Below are 20110 nucleotides of genomic sequence, written 5' to 3'. Positions count from 1 at the left end.
GCTGAGGAACTACTACCCTTCTGTTATCTGACATATTCTGAGATGCCAAAATAACCTTGTGGGGTGGGAAGAGGTGAAGGGACTTAGCACCCAGGGAAAGGCAAAATGTTACTGGGCTGCTCTAACCTTTACTGGACACTGAACGCACGGAGAGCCCAGACTCAAGAGAGAGGGCTTGTAGCCCTGAAGACTTAAAATAACCATATAGGGCAGTCTGATCCTGGCATTAATGCTGTTTTGGAATTTCTCAAGTCACAGTGAGTTTTATGGCTAAGTGCCATGATTTTCTTTGAAGATTTAAGAAGCGTTACATTTCATTTGAGATAACTTGTTTTTGGAGTTGAATAGCAAGTTCCATAAATTCCTCTTGGATAAAATCTGAAGTAAACATCACAAAGTTTTGCATGGGTTTCTTGCAATTTGTTTAGGAGCTTTTGTGTCAAAGGGGAATGGAAAATGGCTGGCAATGTTTTATTTCACTTATTAAGAATAGTTTTTGAGTATGCAAGTCTAAGCAAGAAATATTTGGAGAGCGCGATTGTGCTGCAGTTTTGCTGGAATAAGTGGCATTTTAATTAAAACAATTATACAAGTCTTTGTTTTCTTCAACTTGTTTGATTTAGTTGGTTTCTTTAGCAACAAACAAAGCTTTCATGGCTTCTTCACATTTGCACAGAATATTAATGTTGCTTCCTTTGATTTCAGAGTCTTGTAGACTTAAGCAGTCTCTCAGCATTTAAGTCTCAAACCACTGCTAAGATTACATGAGCAGCAGCGATGAGGATGTGGGTATTTGTATCTTGATACTGTTAGGTTACAAGGGAAAAGTCCAGGAAACGGCTAAAAAATGCCTGACCATGAGGACTTGCACAACAACTGCATAACATTGCAATTATGTAAACATGTCAGAATTATTACAGGTTTAGCTCTATTATCCCTTTCTTCCCTCTCCTAAATTTTTCTCCTGAAAACAGTAGGACAAGGACATACACACTGACATTCAGTATTTGCAGTGTCAGTTGTGATACAAAATGAGTTAAAACGCATGGTCCAAGGGAGGGGTGGCATTTGGTACAGTGCTGTCACGCTGTTACAGGTAAATTAGGGCTGGATTAAGAACTTCAGGGTTACACTATCTACCACTAAACTAAAATGAAACATCTCAGGAAACTACAAAGCCTCTAAATGAAATTAAAGAACTCAACAGTAAATAAAAATCACTCCAAATGTTCTATTTGGGTTTTTTTTCCCAGATAGTGATTTATTTTATATCAAAAGGGGAGGTTTGAAATAATGGCCCAACTCATACAGAATTACTCTCAAGAATTGATTTTGCTTTTATTTTCTTCAGCTGAAGTTACTCCTTACACCTGACTCCAGCTCTCCTGAAACGTCCCTGTGAGTGAGAACACAGAGCTGTAGCTGCCTCTGGGCTCCTGGACAGAGAATGAAAGCTCTCACTGCCAACCACAGTGCCACCCTAGACATATGTTTATATAAAAGCACCTCTGTCTTGAAAGGATGAAGGGTTGTCTCTGTCAGTGTGTGTGCAGAGGCTTTATCAAGAAAGGGTGACCTAATATTGAAAAAGGCTACTTCTGTTTGAGAATTTCAAAATTTGAAATGTCAATAACCTTCAAAACCTTCTGATCCACTTTATAGTTGGCCCAAAGTTATGAAAAAGGTTTATAGTGGTGATTTGGGCTTTTTTTTCCTACAAAGCTTCTAATTTTCTTCCTTTTTTTATGAACATTTTTGATCAGCTCTACTACGGCACATCATGTTTTCCATAGACGTGTATGTTTATGTTTAGAATATCAATTAATTTATCTTCACAAATGTTGACACAAAAGATAAGAATCATTATAAAAAGAACTGGTTTAATTGGGGTGGTCTTTGAAAGGAAAGGGAACTTAAAAATGTGTTTCTCTCTGGAAACGTGGGTTCAGATTTTGGCTCATATCAGAAATAAAAAGAAATGGTGGGATTTTGTCTCACATCACCAATTCTGCATGGTTTAACCCAACAGAAAAAAAAAATATTAAGGTGACATCTGGGGTGCAGCGGGCAGAACGGGGGGCAGGCAGGGACCATCAGCAGAATCACTGCGGGCGATTCCCCGCTGGTCCAGGCAGTGCTGGGAGTATCAGAGTTTGACCAGCACAGAGGGTTCAAATCCACCGTGTGCCAGGGAAGGAAGCTGAGAGATCAATCTCTTGCTACCTAAAGCGTGCCTTCCCTTAAAATTCACCATCAACTAATTTAAAATATCTCATTTAGTTTATGCCTGTTGCTGTTTTTAACGTACATAGCTATAACTCTTTCTGTGTTGGTTTTTTTTTTCTTTAGCCGCTTATCCTGAAATCAGTACATTTTCCTTTCTTGGAGCTGTAACTTAATAAAAGCCAAACCATTTCTTTCCAAAGAGTTACAGCTCCTCCCAGATGAGTACATCTAGGTCAGGTTTCAGCCTGGCATAAATATTTTATGTTTGAGAACTAAAGGTCTCCAGAAATTGGGGTTCGTATTGGAATGCCTGACGTAGCCTTAACCATACCAGCACATGCGGGTGCTTGCTTTAATAAAAAAGCCCTTAATCTCATTTGGCTCTACCTCACTGGCAGCTTGAAGTACTTGAATCAAACAGTACAGCTGTGAATTGTGACACTGGCTGGATGGAAGCCCAGAAAACTTTTCCCAGAGAAAACCCTTGAGGGAGGAAAGAAAAAAAAAAAGAAAGAAAAAGAAGAAGGAGGGGGGAAAAAAGGTTCGACAACCGAAATACAATACAGTGGAGAGTGAAAAAACCCACAGCCAAACCTGCTCCCCTGCTCCAAGAACCTGAAATAAACCAGAAAACCAAAAGATAGATGGAATCCTTCTCTTAAAGGTTACTTTGTAAGGTAGGAGGGCCAACCTGGGCAGCCCTGAGTAATGGCCCTAAAAAAAAAAAAAAAAAAAAAAAGAAAGAAAAAGAAGAAGGAGGGGGGAAAAAAGGTTCGACAACCGAAATACAATACAGTGGAGAGTGAAAAAACCCACAGCCAAACCTGCTCCCCTGCTCCAAGAACCTGAAATAAACCAGAAAACCAAAAGATAGATGGAATCCTTCTCTTAAAGGTTACTTTGTAAGGTAGGAGGGCCAACCTGGGCAGCCCTGAGTAATGGCCCCAGTCCATATTTTCCACACAACGGCAAATAACCAAACTCAAGCAAAGAAATGTGAAAGCTGAATTGTACCACTCTTTCAAAATCCATTTAAAAAAAAAGACAGGAAAAGAAGGCAGCTTTGATTTTTGTTATGAAGAAGAAAAATATCCAACTGAGGAAATTAAAAGAGGGTTGGAAGCACAAGTGCCATAAACAGACCTAGCACAAGTGTGCTTGCGGTATTTATAATTTTATTTTTGTTTGAATCCTGACGATGATACCTTCCCCTAGAGCAGATAACTGAGCAATAAGGAAAAACAAAACAACAAAACCATAGAAAGCACATCTGAATGGAAGGAAATGTTCTTTTTTAGAAGGCAGCAGCCGTACTCTGGAGTCATAAGGTCAGGAGGTGAATTTCTACTGAAGGAAAACATTAGAGCTAGATATTTCTCATCTGTCAGTCCCATTAAATACCATTTTTTAAGGACTCAGGACTGTGCATTGCGCCTTTCTTCAAGTTAGCAGGATAATAAAGATTCTGTTGCCTTTTGCAGATGTTTAAAGACATGATGTGAAAGACAAATTCTTCAGCTAAAACCCTCAAGAAATGTCACTTCTGTGTCTTACTGAAGGAGCTCCAGCACATTCTCTACATAAACATCTGCCGGAAACATTTTAAAAAGGAGGCTGTTTAAATAATGGCTTTTGTAGGCTTTTTTTTTTTCTTCCTTCTTTAAAGAAAAGAAAATGAATTTGTGGAAAGTTCCCTCTTCCAAAGCAACTTTCCTTTGCACACATGCCTCAGCTCGGATGATCTGAGGAAGCAGGCTGTAAAACGAAGAAATGTTGAAAATATTCCTTCAAAACGTTCTATATCAATCACACCTCAGAGACAGTCATAAATCAGCGCTTTCTTTGACTTCAGAAAGTTGTTGCTCTTCATTGTTATGCTAGCTTGTTTGTGACAATTATAGCAAGGCTCTATTTACATAATAATTGGATTTTTCTATTAAATTTAACAGACAAGAGGAAAAAGGGAAAAATAATAACCAACATTGTGTCACAAAGTGGTAAATTTGTGGCATAATCTGAGAAAAGGAAAAATAATGAAACTCAGTATATTGTCTACTTACTGTAATATGTCTGTTCATTCACCCTTTGCTCTACGTGAATACCTAGACTGCCCCATCCTTAAACATCTGCCACAGTGCTGGACTCCACAATAACTGTGACTGTGTACCAAAGTGGGCTAAGATTCTGGGTGGATTTATCTTCCTTTACATTTATTAGAAGAAAATCTATAATTCTGGATGCAGTACTTCTATTTCAACCTGACAGAAATTAGAGATAGTTGGAAATCCCTCTTAGGAGGTCTACCTGTTGCTAAATCAAATGGTGTTTCATCTAGCAATGACTTTATATCCATCTTATGGCTCGGGGGGCATTTAATGCAGTAAATTAAAAGCTTCAGTAAACCTAGCAGATTCCACGTAAGAAAAGTTCTTAGGATTTTGGAAATGGTACTGTAGGTGTGCGAATGCCATTGGATGACTAATATTGTCATCCTGACAGATAATGATGTAGGGAGAGCTTTCACAAGAAATTTTATTATATAGAAAATAGCGTTAAGATTAATATCAGATATCTGACTGTTTTTTCAGGACAGAGATGGAGAATGATGAACCTATAGCAATTTAGCTGATAGGTAGCTCTGATTACCCACTTCCTTAACTAGGAGAGAGTGCAGAGAAAAGGCTGCCAGGCACTGTGAGAAAACAGGGGAAATAAAAAATCTGTGAGAGTATTAGCAAGTAGAGTGGCACAGTATATTTCATACTTGGGTCAGAACCAGGAGTACAAAATAGGTATCGTCTGGCTGGAGAGCTGTCTATCGGCACAGCTCAAGGCAGTGGTGAGGAAAGAAAAGAATCTTCCATTTTGCAGGGCTCAGAAGAACTTTTCCATTGCTAATGCCCATCCCTCAGCATTATCTTTGTCTGTGGATTCACGCACAGTAAACAAAGAACTTACTTTCAAAAAGGCCTTGAAACTTTCCTGGCTTTGGTAAGTTACTCAAGTGTAAATGAAACTGTTTTGGCAGAAATATCTCTGAGGGAAGAGAGATCCAAGAGGCCACATATTCATTTCTACCCCCTGGCTCTGGCCTCTCCTGGCGCTTGACAGTGATGGCATCATTACTTACCTCCGGATTTCTTGTGCTGTGCAGAAAAGGTCCTAAAGTGTTAACAACATACTCTTTCCTTTCTTTCTAAAATCCAAAAGAGGTGAAGACCTGATTTCCTTATTGTTTAACACCCCTGATTGTCTCATAACGCTTACTGAGGAAAACTGCTTTCCAAGCTTAAATAACGTAGGTGCAGAAAAACAGTAATATTTTCCAATTGTTTCTTATCTGTTGGAGATTTCTTTCATAAGTCACTAACAATTGTCTCTCTTGATGATTAGTTGCTATTGTGTATCAGCTTGATTTTTGTATTCATATGCTTTCACAAAAAAGGTTGAAAGTTCAGTCTTTCCCAGTTTTCCCATCATGTAATAAAACATCTTCCGTGTGATCTTAGCTCCCAGAATCCCTTGTGACTTTGACTTCACTGCTGGACACAACCTTGCAAAATTTGAAGTTCACTGGGTATGTGAAAAAATACAGCTCTTTGTGAATCCCTTACAAATGCATCAAAAAGCCTGTGTGATGTGATATCCTCAGGTTAAAAGTCAAGCTAATTTCCTCTGTATGAAAATTATAAACATCTCATTTAACGCTTCCTTTAATTAATCCACTTGCTTTCCTAGCATACGTATACTTATATGTCTGGTGATATGAAAAATGAAAATAACTGAGTAAGCTTTTAGAAGATATTCTAGGATTTAAATGGAAAGAAGCCTGACTACTTCTGTGTCGGGGTAACAAGTAATAAAGGACAGGGAAATCGAATCTTTCATCCTTTCCTATAAAGGAGCAAAGAAGGTGTTGCCTTCTTGCTAATTACACTCAAATGATGATTGCTGATATTTACTCTACACTTTCTCTTAAAAAACCCTCTAAACTGTACAAATCTCCCTGCAGAACTGTTTAACACAGCTGATAGACACCAGCTGTACTGTAAAACGAGAAGTTTCTGAACAGACAATGATTATCTGTCAGTGGATAATATCCTGTTTTGAATCACTAATGCCCCTCTGCAGGTTCAAGGATGGGATATCAGAACATTCTTAAGCATCAGCTTAAATATTTACATGCAATGAAAGCTGTATAAGAAAGATGTCTGTATTAAAATAGTTTTGATAACGATTTTTTTTCAAGGACTTTTCTGCAGAGTTTAGGACCCTGTCATTTTGTGGAACATTTTACCCCTCTGTGTAAGATCTCACTAAGTATTTATGTGTGCAAGCCAGGCAGGGAATACACCTTTCTCTCAGCAGAGCGGGTGTGATGTAGATGGGTGCAGTTGGATCTTTCCCATCCTGACCTCCACACAACTTCATACCCGACCTGAACGAAGCGCAGTCTCAGGGGTGAAAGAAAACTGGCTTGTGGAGAAAATGATGATGATGCTGAGTTATGTGATGCAGCTTTATAAAACTGAGCGCTTTCTGGGTATACAACCACAAAGCCTTATGTTTTGACAATTATGCAGCATATGCAAAGGCCCATTTCATTCGCTGGGTATACAGAAAGCTGTACAAAGCTTTCTATATAACCATGGGTTACAGCCTATTCAAAAAGGTGCTGCATTTTTTCTTTTGTTTCATTAACTGCTGCACTCTAATTGTTACTTTGTGGCTTCAATGCAAATCACAGCATTTCATCCCAGTAAGCAAAATTAGAATAGCTTTATATTTGCGCTTTTTTGCTGTGGGAAGATGCCAAATCCCAAGTGTAAAGTTTGGTTTTCACGTTTTTGATTTTCAGATATCTTTTTGAGTTGGGAAAGAAATATCTCCAAATACTTAGAGTTTATAGATTTATTTTATCATGAATATGTTTGTTTCTCATTCATGTTTCAGGGAGCTGAGGATAGTCATTTTTCAAAGAACAGGGAAGGTGGGACCTCCAGCCTGCATAATTCCTCTGGATAAGGGTGGTGCATCTCAGATGCTCTCTCCTGCATATGACAACTGACATCTGGCTAATATAAAGGATACAAACGAAAAGACTGCCACTGCTACAAGCAAGAGCTTTACTGTTTGAGGCAAAGAGCAAGGCTTGTAGCAGGGACTTCTTAAAGGACTAAAACTCTTTTGGCCTTTGGGCTCTTCCTGCATTTCAGTGACCATGAAGATTCTGTTGAGCATGCAGCTACCATAGTGGTGCCTCCATCAGCTTTTTAATTGCCTGATGTTTCAAAACTCTTTGAAGGAGGAGGCAGAGAAGGAAGTAAGATGATTGAGAGTTTAAAAAAGAGGAAAAGAAAAGCCCTCGAACTTTCTTGATGTATTGATATTCTTCAAGGCAACGAGGGTGCGATGAAGGAGAGGCATGGAAGAAAAGCCATTACCATGCTTAGTTCCAGAAATTCTCCAATTATTGTTAGCAAAGCCATCTAAAAAGCACTTGAAATTGGTGATGTATGCTGTTTATACTCTTTGGGGAGAAAAAAAAAAAAAATCTCAACAAAAACCTAAACATCTTCTCCAAAGAGGGGAAAGGTTAGAAATTATTTGTGCTGCATTGATCAATTTACCCGAGTTGTCTTTCCATGGATTGTATTAATGGAACTTCATTTTCTTTTATTCAGCTGCTGGCCAATTTCTTCTCAACTCTTAAAAAGATCAATGAACACATCTATTCTGTTGAGCATGCAGCTACCATAGTGGTGCCTCCATCAGCTTTTTAATTGCCTGATGTTTCAAAACTCTTTGAAGGAGGAGGCAGAGAAGGAAGTAAAATGATTGAGAGTTTAAAAAAGAGGAAAAGAAAAGCCCTCGAACTTTCTTGATGTATTGATATTCTTCAAGGCAACGAGGGTGCGATGAAGGAGAGGCATGGAAGAAAAGCCATTACCATGCTTAGTTCCAGAAATTCTCCAATTATTGTTAGCAAAGCCATCTAAAAAGCACTTGAAATTGGTGATGTATGCTGTTTATCCCCTTTGGGGAAAAAAAAAAAAAAAATCTCAACAAAAACCTAAACATCTTCTCCAAAGAGGGGAAAGGTTAGAAATTATTTGTGCTGCATTGATCAATTTACCCGAGTTGTCTTTCCATGGATTGTATTAATGGAACTTCATTTTCTTTTATTCAGCTGCTGGCCAATTTCTTCTCAACTCTTAAAAAGATCAATGAACACATCTCACTATCTTTGTACAAAATGAGCCTCTATTTTTTCCTTAAAGTTTAAGAGACTTTATTATTTTCATTTGTAATGGATTTTTCTGTCTCCTTTTTCTTTCATCCCCTGTTGTGATTTCTCTGATGTCTATCTATCCTTTCTTTTTCATGGATTTTGTCCAAACAACTCAGGTTTGCCTTTCTGTACGGTACATGCAGGTAGGAAGTTATGTCTTTAGGTCCAGTAATGTATAAGCAGTTAAGATTAAGCAGAGCTCCTTCTTTAATGCTGGTGTGAACAGGAGGAACCATCACTAAAATGAGACTGAAATAAGAGTGTGTTGTTTGATGAAATTCAACCAGCAATGTCAGTGAACTGTACTTGTAAATAGTCTCAGTAAAATCAATCAAATACTACTCAGCAGGAGAAAGGCTAACAAGTTATGGCCAGACAGGATTAAATTTAACCAGCAAGTGGTTTTTTTGTTTTGTTTTTTTCTACTTTTGACTGATCACACCTAGTTTTAACCCTACATTTTCATTCCTTTTTTTCAGATCACATTTGGAAATTATAACAGTTCTAAAATAATTCAAACAAATACTTCTGAAAAAGTGTTAGAATTTAGGATCTGGTCTTATAAAACTTTGTATACAAAACAAGACTAGCAATGTGAGTGAAGCTATTCATTGAAGCTATTCAGGTAAGATCACTGGCATGAACACTTACAGTTCCAGATCCATTTTTCCTTTGAACTTTACATGTTGATTCTTATTTTCCCAGACTTTTTTAATCATAACAAGTTTCATTTTTATATTGGCATGTGATGGCAAATTTGAACATCTGGTTGCAAAAGGAAGGACTCCAAAGAGATCTTGGAATACTCTCCGAAGGAAGGTGAGCCAGTAAACAAAATTCAAGTGGTTTGCCATTGATTGCACATTCATTTTGAATTTAATGCATAGCATGAAAAACCTGGGCTATTTTTCAAAACTCTTTGGAGGCTACTTCTCTTGCAAATAGGTACTGCTTTTTTTCCAGTCTCAGTCTTTCAAGAGACATTTCCATCCATCATGTCCGCACGTAATGATTCCTCTGGCAAGCACTGATTTTATGTTAACCTAAGATCTGTGCATATCTACACACGTGTTTTTTTTTCTCCTAACCCATAGCTGTTTGAGCCACAGAAGGTATCTCCAAAATCCTTGAAAGACATCGTTTTAGCCAAGCTAAAATATGATTTCATCTAACCTTTACAAAAACAGCTTTTTTACATAAAAGAGCCTTTGACAAAATATTTCTTCCATCTTGAAGAAATGCAAATTTCTCAAAGTTCACTGAGACCACTCGGTGGTTTTGATAGTGGCACCCCATGAATAAATAAAGTTTTTCATGTTCATATGTCTTATTTAAGCATGTCACCAACTACTATTAAAGGCTGTCAATTAATATAGTGTGCAAGGTTAAATTTCTGAACTCTAATGCAAATATCTTTCATAAATAAAAGCCAGGAAAACACAATTCATTTGGAATTAAACCACTGTCATCTCCAAACTGCCAGTCCTTATGGCAGATGTTCTGAGTCCCTGAAAACATAACTGAAATTTAGTAAGCACTAGTTCTCCCTTCCCAAGAACATTTTCATGTACAAAGGTGTGCATAAAAACATACTCCACGCATGCACCTCCCTGCACGTACATTGACACATTCACAAACACACAGAGAAGACCATTCCTCACAGCTCCATAAAAATATATGCTTGTCACAGAGGTATAAAGTCAAAGACACATGGGGAAAACCTTTGAAACACCCATTCTCTACCTCTTATGTGTAATATTACTATTTGAGTTAAAACAGATATATTATTCTGCAGTATAAATGACTGGCCTTTAAATGCGGCTTGTCTGGGATCTGCTCTTTGTTTATGCACATACAAAACACAGCACTTAAATAGCAACATAATGCCTCTGGATGTCAGTTTTTATATTCCACGTACATTGAAATCTTAAGCTCTGAGGAGAAATTCAGTAATGTACTTAATCGGAATTTTGCCACAAATTCAGTCTTTTTAATGAAATGTTGACAAATGAAAAAAAGCATAGTCTAAACATGGGAGCCAATTCCAATAACCTTCCAACTTTATCAACAAGAAGAATTTTTATTCTGCCAGAAGTTCCAACACTGAAAACTGTTGTTTTAGTAATTGTAAAAGCAACCTCCCTTCCCTACCAATGCTTAAAACATTTCTGGAAATGAAGTTGTTAACATGAAATTGTTACAAATTACTCTGAATGTTTTAGTTCAAAAAAGATAAAAATCAGAATGGACTATTTCATTTAAAAAGGAAAAAAAAAGAAAATGAGTTTGAAAAGACCATTTGAAATGTACTGTTTTGCTATAGTCTTTCTAAAAACATTTCTAAATTTACTAACGACATTTTGTTGAAATTTATATCCTCCCGTAAGACATCGTGATTTGGGCAAAATGGCATTCACTGAGTTAAAAAGCTTTCAATGGACAATTTTCAGCCTATAGGACCATTGGAAATTACAGTAATTGCCATTATAAAAATCAACATTTATATGTCTAGCCAAATATGCCTGAGACTGTTTCTCATACTGTAGAAACATGCCAGGTTAAGAGGAGTCAGGGTTTTGGCCCTTCCAGACTCATATCTGAAGATTACTGTTTATACCCACACACATTCAGTAAAGGAGTAAAATAAAGGATTTGTCTCCTATGAATCAATACAAAAGCGTGGTTTAAAAACCAAAGATGTAACTCTCATCCCCAAATCTCAGAACATCTGAAGTCTTGCAGAAGTGGCAAAAAAGAAAAGAAAAAAGCCTTTGGCAGTATTGCCCCTCTCCCTTTTGCCCATGCACAACTCTAGTCCCATATGCAACTTCTGCCTCCCTTTGGCTGCTGTGTTGCTGTTAATAAGCATGTGCTGTACATTTGGCATGATTTCCAGCTTCCACTTGCCATTTATTCCTTTTACAACCTCCTTTGTTATAGGTCTAGTGTAGCAAACTGCTGCTTTATGGGAATTTGCAGCCCACTTGACATATGGTACAGGATCCCTGGCCAAAATGGCAGAATAGTATACAGTATTTTACAACCCAAGTTCATTATCTGTCTTATTCCAGGACTTTCTTTGGTCTGTGCACAATAGGAGCCTAAACTCCTTATCATATGATAACAAGACTGGCTCCTCTGCACATTTGTTGGACATCTCAATGGCTTCCACTGTTCTTGGAAGCAATAATGGCCTGTGCTGGCATTCACTCACCAGGAACAGTCGCTACTGAGGTGTGTTGTCCTTCGATGGTGGTGATCCTACAACAATGAACCCGTATTGCTGCAATTTTCCCCATGCTGAACTTTCTGTGTTATTCAGAGTTGTATGACTGATAGATCAGGTCACTGAAATCTCTGCTCCAAATAAGTTTAGCAGAGTGTCACAACTGGATGACTTACAATACAGATTTATCTTAGCAGTGGCACCACTGCTCTTCTCCTTCAACCAGCCATCAGAGCAATTTTTCTCCTTATAATGACAGACTTATGAATTGATGTCTCTCCTGTACCAAAGCCATACTCAATGGCTTTAGTTTCTGAATTCGGAAAAGCGTCCATTTTGTGCAGTATGTGATGTAAAGAGATGCCCTGTTCTGTACCCCACTAGAGAACCAGGTGTAATTAGACACCTGGAACTTACCAAGTGTGCATAGAACACATTAAATTAGTTCAGAGGTGATTTTTATGGGTGAGGAGGAAGAAATTTAGCTTAAATATTCCAGCTTGGCTATAGTTCCATTGAAAAGACAGCAAGTTGAACTTTTCAACAACCTTTCTTATTTCCTTCCTGCTCAAATACGAATGAATATATTTTTGTATTTAAATTCTCTAACTACACACTGGGTAAAAACCTCTTCACTAAGTTCTCTCTGGCCTTCTTGCCATGGGTATTGTTGACATTTTCATTTAGACACTGTGTGCTATGGGCGTGCTGCCCCTTACACTGATTGTCAGGAGAACCACATGTCACTTGTGAATTAAAACATTCCAGTGGAGACATTCATAGCACAAATCATTAGTTGCTCAATTTGATTCAAACCACAAGCATCTCTCACAAAACTTCCCTCTGTGTTTCAAAGGGGCAGCACATCTGTCTCCCTTCCACCACGACCCCAGTGCAAGGCTGACTTTCTCCTCAGTGTCCAAGGTCCTGTTTCAGCAAAGGCTTCCCACTTACAGAAAGTGTCCACCCAAAAAACTGTAGGAGCTGTGAGTAGTCTGATAAACAGGATGAGCAGTGTTTTGAATTAAAAAAGGGGAAAAAGGGGTTTCTCAGTAAAAATACCTGGTGGTTAAGCAAAGCCAATAGCCAAGTCAGGTACCAGAGCCAGGCCCTTTCCTGAGATCACGCCTGTGCTGCATCCCAGGCTTCATCAATATCCACGGATTCTGGATTACTCCTTCCTTGTACCCCAACTCTTTACGGCTTTTATTCTCTTGCTTTCATTTCCTTTCACTCTGGTTTCTCCCTGTTGCTGTCGCTTCTTTGAAAAGATCAATGAGCAGGTCTTACAATCTCGGCGTAGAAAAGCCACTATTTTCCTTTAAACTTTAAAAGACTTCATTATTATTATTATTTTTCTTAAGAGGGACGTTTGTATCTTCCTTCTTGCCTGTAGCCCCCCTGCAGCTAAACTTTCTGATGGTGCTTTGTGTTTAAAAGAAAATTAATGGCAAGGAATGCACAATTTGACTTAAAACTTATTGATATCGTAAAATGAATTTTTTTGTCCCCAGTGAAGAGCCAGTGTAAGGAACAGTAGGGGCTGCAAACAAGACAGAAAATGGCATTGTAATAGCAAAATGCATTTGTTTGAACAGTGTTTCCCTTTTCATTTCTAATGATTTTACAACATTGTCTCTCCTTTGTTCTCTTCATTAGTTGTCTGTGACCACAAAGACATTCCAGTAAGAAAGGTAAGAAAAAACCCCATCCATCCAAATGTTTTTGATATCAGGAAAAACACTTATTAGTCCAAGAAAACACTCCAGTTGGTTGGTGTCCTGTCTTGGACACACACAAAAACCCACAAAAGCAAAATCCCAAGTGACAAAAACTCCCCAGCAAGCTCTTTGCCTTGCAAAATTTTGCTTCCTGCCCATGAGAAAACCAGGCCTGGAGGAGGGGAGGTTGTTGACAGAGAAGATGCCATTAATATTTCTGGAATTGCAAGAGCATTGATACAACTGTTATTATTATAACAGCACTTACAAGCACTGTTGAACGTTAGGGATTGAAATACTGGTAGCTGTATTTGAGGCTTTATTTATTAATGCCTGTAAAATGCTTTGAGATCTTCAATTATAGGATTTTTACAGAGAAAACTTTTATATTGTCTGTAGCCACACTGTCCTCAATCCTCAGCTGAAAGCTAAAACAGCATGCTACAATAAATACAAAGGCCATACTGTCCTGTAATGTAAGTTAATGTAAAATAACCACAGACCTCTCTAACTTATATTGTTTGTGGCTACTTGCATCCACTGGCTGGAGTTCATTAGGGTACATTGTGTCAGGGTCAATCAGAGCATTTCTTTTGTTTCCCCCGCTGGTCCCAAACCATCATGCTTCCTGCCAAAACATGATTCTTCTTGTTCTTTTGGAGTATTTCTAAACATATTCCCTGTACTAGCACCAAGATATCACTGGCAAAGAAGCACTTGGATTTCTACTCAAGTAGGAAAAATACAGAGAAAATACATTTCCTGATTTTACATAAAAACCAAAAACGCCTTCATGACCCAAACTTTACTCTTCGTGACCTACTGGGTCTGTGCAGTTGGGACATGCCAACAGTAGCCAGGAAAGTCTTCTGTCCTCCACCACATTGGTTAGATTAATTGAAGGGTGTAATTTAGCTCAACTCTCGAGCCTGCTCAAGTTCATGCACTCGGGATGCACACGTGATTTTCCTGTCCTGTCCCTGTGTGACCGGTGTTGCAAGGATGTTCCCAGCTTGGATCAATACAACCTCACATCATACTATCCTCTTCTATCCATACCATTTCACTGAATTTTAGAGTTGGGAACATCGTCTTGGGAACATGGCCTCCTGGCTGTGCAGGAGATGACATAATCTAGTTTAGTAGTGGCAGCAGTAAAAATCATTGCTCTTGTACCAGTTGTTAAAAATTAATAGAACTTTTTAACTAGTTCTATTTTCAGATTTTACTCTAGACCCTTTCAACATCTGTCCTTGGTGAGTGGATGTTCTTTCTTCCTGTTCCCATTACATCAAGCAGAGATCTGGAGGTGCCCAACTCCTGCTGGCACTGCACCTTAGCTGAAAGCTGTCCTTGTCTCCAGTGCCTCAACCATTGTCCCTCCTCTGATCCAGTCAATATTTATTTGGCAGCACAATCTTACCTGGAATTTTCTCATTACTGTACATGGCAAAGCCAAAAGTCATTAATATGTGAGATACTCCATAGAGAGTTTTTGGCAAACCCAAACATGGCACATATTTAATAGCAAACCATTTCAAAAGCAGTTGAACATTTTTAAAAGAATTATTTATGCTGTCTTTTTTTTTCCTACTTGCAAAGCCAAACTACCTTAACTTGCCAAAAGTTCAATTATCCAGACACAGAGTAAGTGGAATGCATTTTAGAAACCTTAGACAAATGCCTCCTCTACTTATCCATTTGATATATAACAATTTGAAGATACAATATCTCAAGACATGCCAGAATTTGAAGAAAGCTCTAAGATTATAAGAGCATGGGAGAGTTGTTTTGGTATTGACAGTGGGTAGCAGAAGACATTGCTTGGATTTTCTGGGAAAAGCGGAGAGGTCCTTCCATTCTGTGTTTGTTCTATGTTGCTGCTCTCTGTAACCATGGCTGGGCCTTTCTGCTGTACTCAGGGAAAAGATGTCATAAAATCTATATTCAACATATGTGCTGTAGTGTCCTCCAGTTTGAAATGTTCTACCATTTCAAGGGAGATTTATTGACCTTAACATGGGGAACAGCAAGCAATCCAGGCATCATTCTCCAAAAAGGGGAGGCGTTTTTATTGCAAGTCTAGTGACGGTGGAAACCTGTCCCTGCCTTTCCTGTGTCAGCTTTCCTTGGCATATAAAACTGCAATTCTACATTAGCTTGCAATTCCAGGTGTCAGTTTTGAAAGAACGTAGGGAGGGGTGAAATTTTACCTTGTGTTTTACTTTTTCCTTTTTTCCTGAATTATCTCCTGAGCTTTTACTTTTTCCTTTTTTCCTGAATTATCTGAATTATATCCTGAGTTGTATTATGCTAACAAAGGCTTGAAACAACACCTTAGCACCTCAGAAATGATTAGTAGTCACCATGTTTAAAGACAACATCATGAAACAACAGACCATCTCACAGTTTTTCAGCTTTTAACATGCCTCCTCAATCTATCAAATTAATTATTATTCTCTACCTTTTTAACTTCTTGGCTGAATATTTTAAAGAGAAAATCCTGAATTCTAATAAAGTACACCCAAGACAAAAGCTTTCTGCAACAATCAAGGACATGTTTAGATCCTGACTTACACTAGGATATTTTACAACTGATTGATAAATGAGACATTCTGTTTAGGTACTTCGTGATTAACAGTAAATAATATATGATGGTTGTCATAGGCAGTGAATGAACAAAAGTCATATTTACTCACCATCTGCAGTACTTCATGTCTACTTATAACATACTAATACTTTTCCTGTAATAAATAACCATAACAAGGCCATAAATCAGCATTAAATGGAAGCACTATTTTAGAAAGCCAAACTCTATATTACATGTTAGAACAAAGATTTTAAGCTTTTCTTAATTACAACTTGGCATTTGATTTCTTTAGTCCCATTCACGCCACTGATTTTGCCTTAGCTAAATTCATCAGAAACCAAGCATAAACACATAGGACTTACCTACTAAAGAAAACATCATCAAACACCTCAGTCCCAGTTGTTTGAGTGGGTTTCCTGCCTGAAATTAGCTCTGAGCACCCAGGTGTTATCACTTTCACACTGGCAATATGTTTTTACATAATGAAGACTGGTCTTACAATGGCTACAGCCCTACCCAGGACCTGTTCTATGGGGTATTCACTTATTAAGCTGCTGCTGCTTAAGATCACCTGTCTTAAACGTTCATACCTGCTCAGCTGTTCTTGCTAATCACTGGTTAGCTGCTCAGCTGAAGGAATGAACAGGATGCAAAAAATTTTCATGTGGTCCCTCATGACTGCAGAGGTTTTTGGTTTGGAGAGGGAACTTTGGGTTTTTAACAGCCTTCTGAAATAAAACGAGCAGGAGATAAAACTATCCAGTGCTCCAGGGCTCTCTCTGACTGATCCAAGAGCTTTTGTTTACGACACGGAGACCAATTGATTTACATTTTTTTGCTTTCAACAAGCCTCTCGTGAAGAACACAGTGACATGCTAAAGTGCCAAAGAAGAAGGAAGGCACGCTGATGAAAAACAGACATTGCAGCCATTAGCATCGATCAGCAATTGATCAGTGTATAAGCAGGCAAAGAGGTACAGGATGATTACTGTGTGTAACAAAACCTGATTTAATCTGGTTCAAGAGGTGTATTTCCTGTGAAGGGGCTCTTTGGCCAGGAGGCACAAGCTTCATTAGCACAAAACCAAGAGTCGCATGAGGAGCTTTGTCTTGGAGATTACGGGGGTCCATCCTTTCGCAAACAGGAGGGTATGAAAACATTTTTCGGATGATACATTAGTCAATCAATAGCTTCACGTCAAACAGGACCTTACCTATGTCCTTTGCTTATTTAATTAGATATTATTCAAGACTGGCTAAAACCACACTATCACATCTCTACAAGAACATGAGAATGAGAATGAGTAGGGGAAGGACAGCTAAGAAAGATTTTGGTCTTTTGAGATGTCAGGGATCCTGCTTGTGTGTTGAGTAACAAACCCTTTTGTTCATTCAGTAACACCAATTTTGTTATGAGCAGGTTCTTCAAACTTAGACAAACCTGAAAGGGCTTTCTTTTAAGTGGAAAAACCCCACCCAACTGTCAACTTGACAGAGGCATGTGAGTTAATTCCTATTACACTTTGTCTGAGCTAAGACGACATCACTTTTCACTCTCACCCTGAGACCTAACGAGCTTCAGCACTTGAGATGTGAAAGACCAATAACTTAATCCACTGTTAGAAGCAAGCCCTATTTTTAAAGCAGTGCTGTATTTGATTAAGCCACTGTAAAGCTCAGCAGAGCTATGTCAAGTTAAATTATATTCTTTAAAGTAAAAATGCCATTTTACATGAAACGTAAAATTTCAGTCTTATTGCATTTTTACAAGAAAACCAAGTACTATTTATTTACATCCAGACAGCCCCTGTTAATAGCAATCTCTAGCTAGCGGACATTACAGGCCTGGATGTGTTTTAAAGTACTAAAATACTATCTTGCAGATTTATGGATTAAAAGTATCGAACGATGTTTTCAAAGGTGCATACTGATTCCCTAAATTCAAAGCCAGAAGATACCCCCGCGATAATGACCGAGTGATTATGCAAGTCCCAATATGATATAAACATTGCTGCTTTTACCAAAAAACTTTTAATCTCATCAAAACTGTCCTTGTTAGCTCAACAGAGTATGTTTCCCACAATCCCACATTGGCTGGCATTTGTACTGTTGCCTTTCTTAAACCTATTACCTGGGTCACTCCATTCTCACTCTCTAAATATTGGCACAACATTAGATTTCTTCTAGTCCTCTGGAAACTCACCAGTGTTCCAAGACATTAAAAATCAACACTAAACGCCTGGACGGTTCCTTGGCCACCTCTGTTAAAATTATTGGATGCAGGTTGTTCAGATTCCATGTTATTAAAATTATCAACTTTGGCATTTTGGAAAAGAAACTATTTCAGCCGCATTATAGTACTACATGACTCCGTACCTTGGCTTTTCCTCAAGTACAGAACAGAAATGTTTCTTGAGCACTTCTGGTTTTTCTGCATTGTTATTAAATATTCTACTGTATCCACCTAGGAATAGACCAGCACATTGTTCAAGTACTTAAACCCTGCCCCATAACGCATATATGCACACACGTGGACACACACATGTTTTTTGATGTTTCAGTACCGTGACTAAAAGTTCTCTTTGTGTACTTTGGTTCTCCTCATTTTTCTATTCTTTCTAGCACCCAGGCCATGTGGTGTTATCAATTTACCTTTTTTTCTTATAAAAAAGTAATAATAAATACTCATTTTTCTTCCAAGCTTGGCTGTTCAACAAGTGTTACTTTTTTGCTTGAACACGGAATTGTGGCTTTTGAGACAGAAGCAGAAATTCTGAGAGTGGCTGCAGTGGGGCTGGGACACCATTCCCACTGAATTTCAAAGCTGATGAGGACAAGATGATGAAGTAATCTCGACCAACAGATGGCAATCCCGTTCTTGTTCTGGCCAAGGATCCTCGGCCTGGCCAAGGAATCTGTCATTGCAAATCCATTTAATAGTAATACTCTATGAAGAGCAACTTCGTTCTGAGATTCTCAAACCTCATTTCATTTGTGACCTGAATCCTATTTTGCATTGCTATCTGCCAAAGTAAAGATTAACAACAGAGCTGGAAATGACCAGCAATGACACTTAGTCTGTATCTAATTCTTTTGTTATAACAAAGTTCAGCATCACCAGGACTTTCACTGATTAATTTCTAAATGCAGAAATGAGATACAACATCAGTCAAGTCTGAAAGATGTGCATCTCTGAGAAGAATTTTTGGAAAAATGTATGTGACACGCTGGAGCAGGTGTGTCTTCAGAATTGGGGATCTCAATTGCTCAATATATTCTTGCATCAGTAGCACCTTTCAAACATGAAGATGTTCTAACAGAATAAAGTTACAGTTAGACGAATACTCATGCACTAAAGGTTGTTTTTATGCAAACTTAAACTGGAGTTGGAGGTCTTCAAAAGTTCAAAATAGCCTGCCATTTAATTTGGGTGTTTAAACCAAGGTTCAGCCTCATACTAGTTATTCAGATCGGCAGATATCGGCCAAAACAATCCCAAACCACAGCAACCAACCCCAAAGTATCTCCTAAATGTGTGTCCCACGTGTATTCTGTTTATCTGGAGAAGAATTTGAATTTGCCAGCAGGGTGTCAGGGTGAGAGAAAGAAAGGTGAGTGGAAGGACTATCTAATTGTTGCCCCCGCCCTTGTTAACACAGAGAGGATGATTGCCCTGGGCTGTGCCATCGGGGCATTTGGGAAGACAGCAGTAAATCTGCCAAAGCTAACCCCACTTGTAATTTCCCCTATACTTTATAGATTGACAATATATATATATCTATCTATATCTGATGTGAAATTCAGCCATTAAACTGAGAGCTTGCTGGCTGAAAGAGTGCAGACCATTTACCAGAATGCCTTGGGAAGCTGAACAAACTTTCTTTCCGTGCTGTGCTCATGGGAACGTGAAGTTTTCTCTCACGGAGGTTAAAATGTTTGAAAAGTGGAGCCCTATATAAAATTCTGTTTGTGCAGCTGAAGTTCTGACGCTGTTTACCTGAAATGTTTCTATAATTCCTAAACTTTTGAGTTTCAGGTTGGTGATTTGCGAGTAG

Source organism: Calidris pugnax, unplaced genomic scaffold, assembly GCF_001431845.1.
Source record: "Calidris pugnax isolate Ruff unplaced genomic scaffold, ASM143184v1 scaffold70, whole genome shotgun sequence".
NCBI classification, from domain to species: domain Eukaryota; kingdom Metazoa; phylum Chordata; class Aves; order Charadriiformes; family Scolopacidae; genus Calidris; species Calidris pugnax.
Note: the sequence above shows the minus strand (reverse complement) of the source record.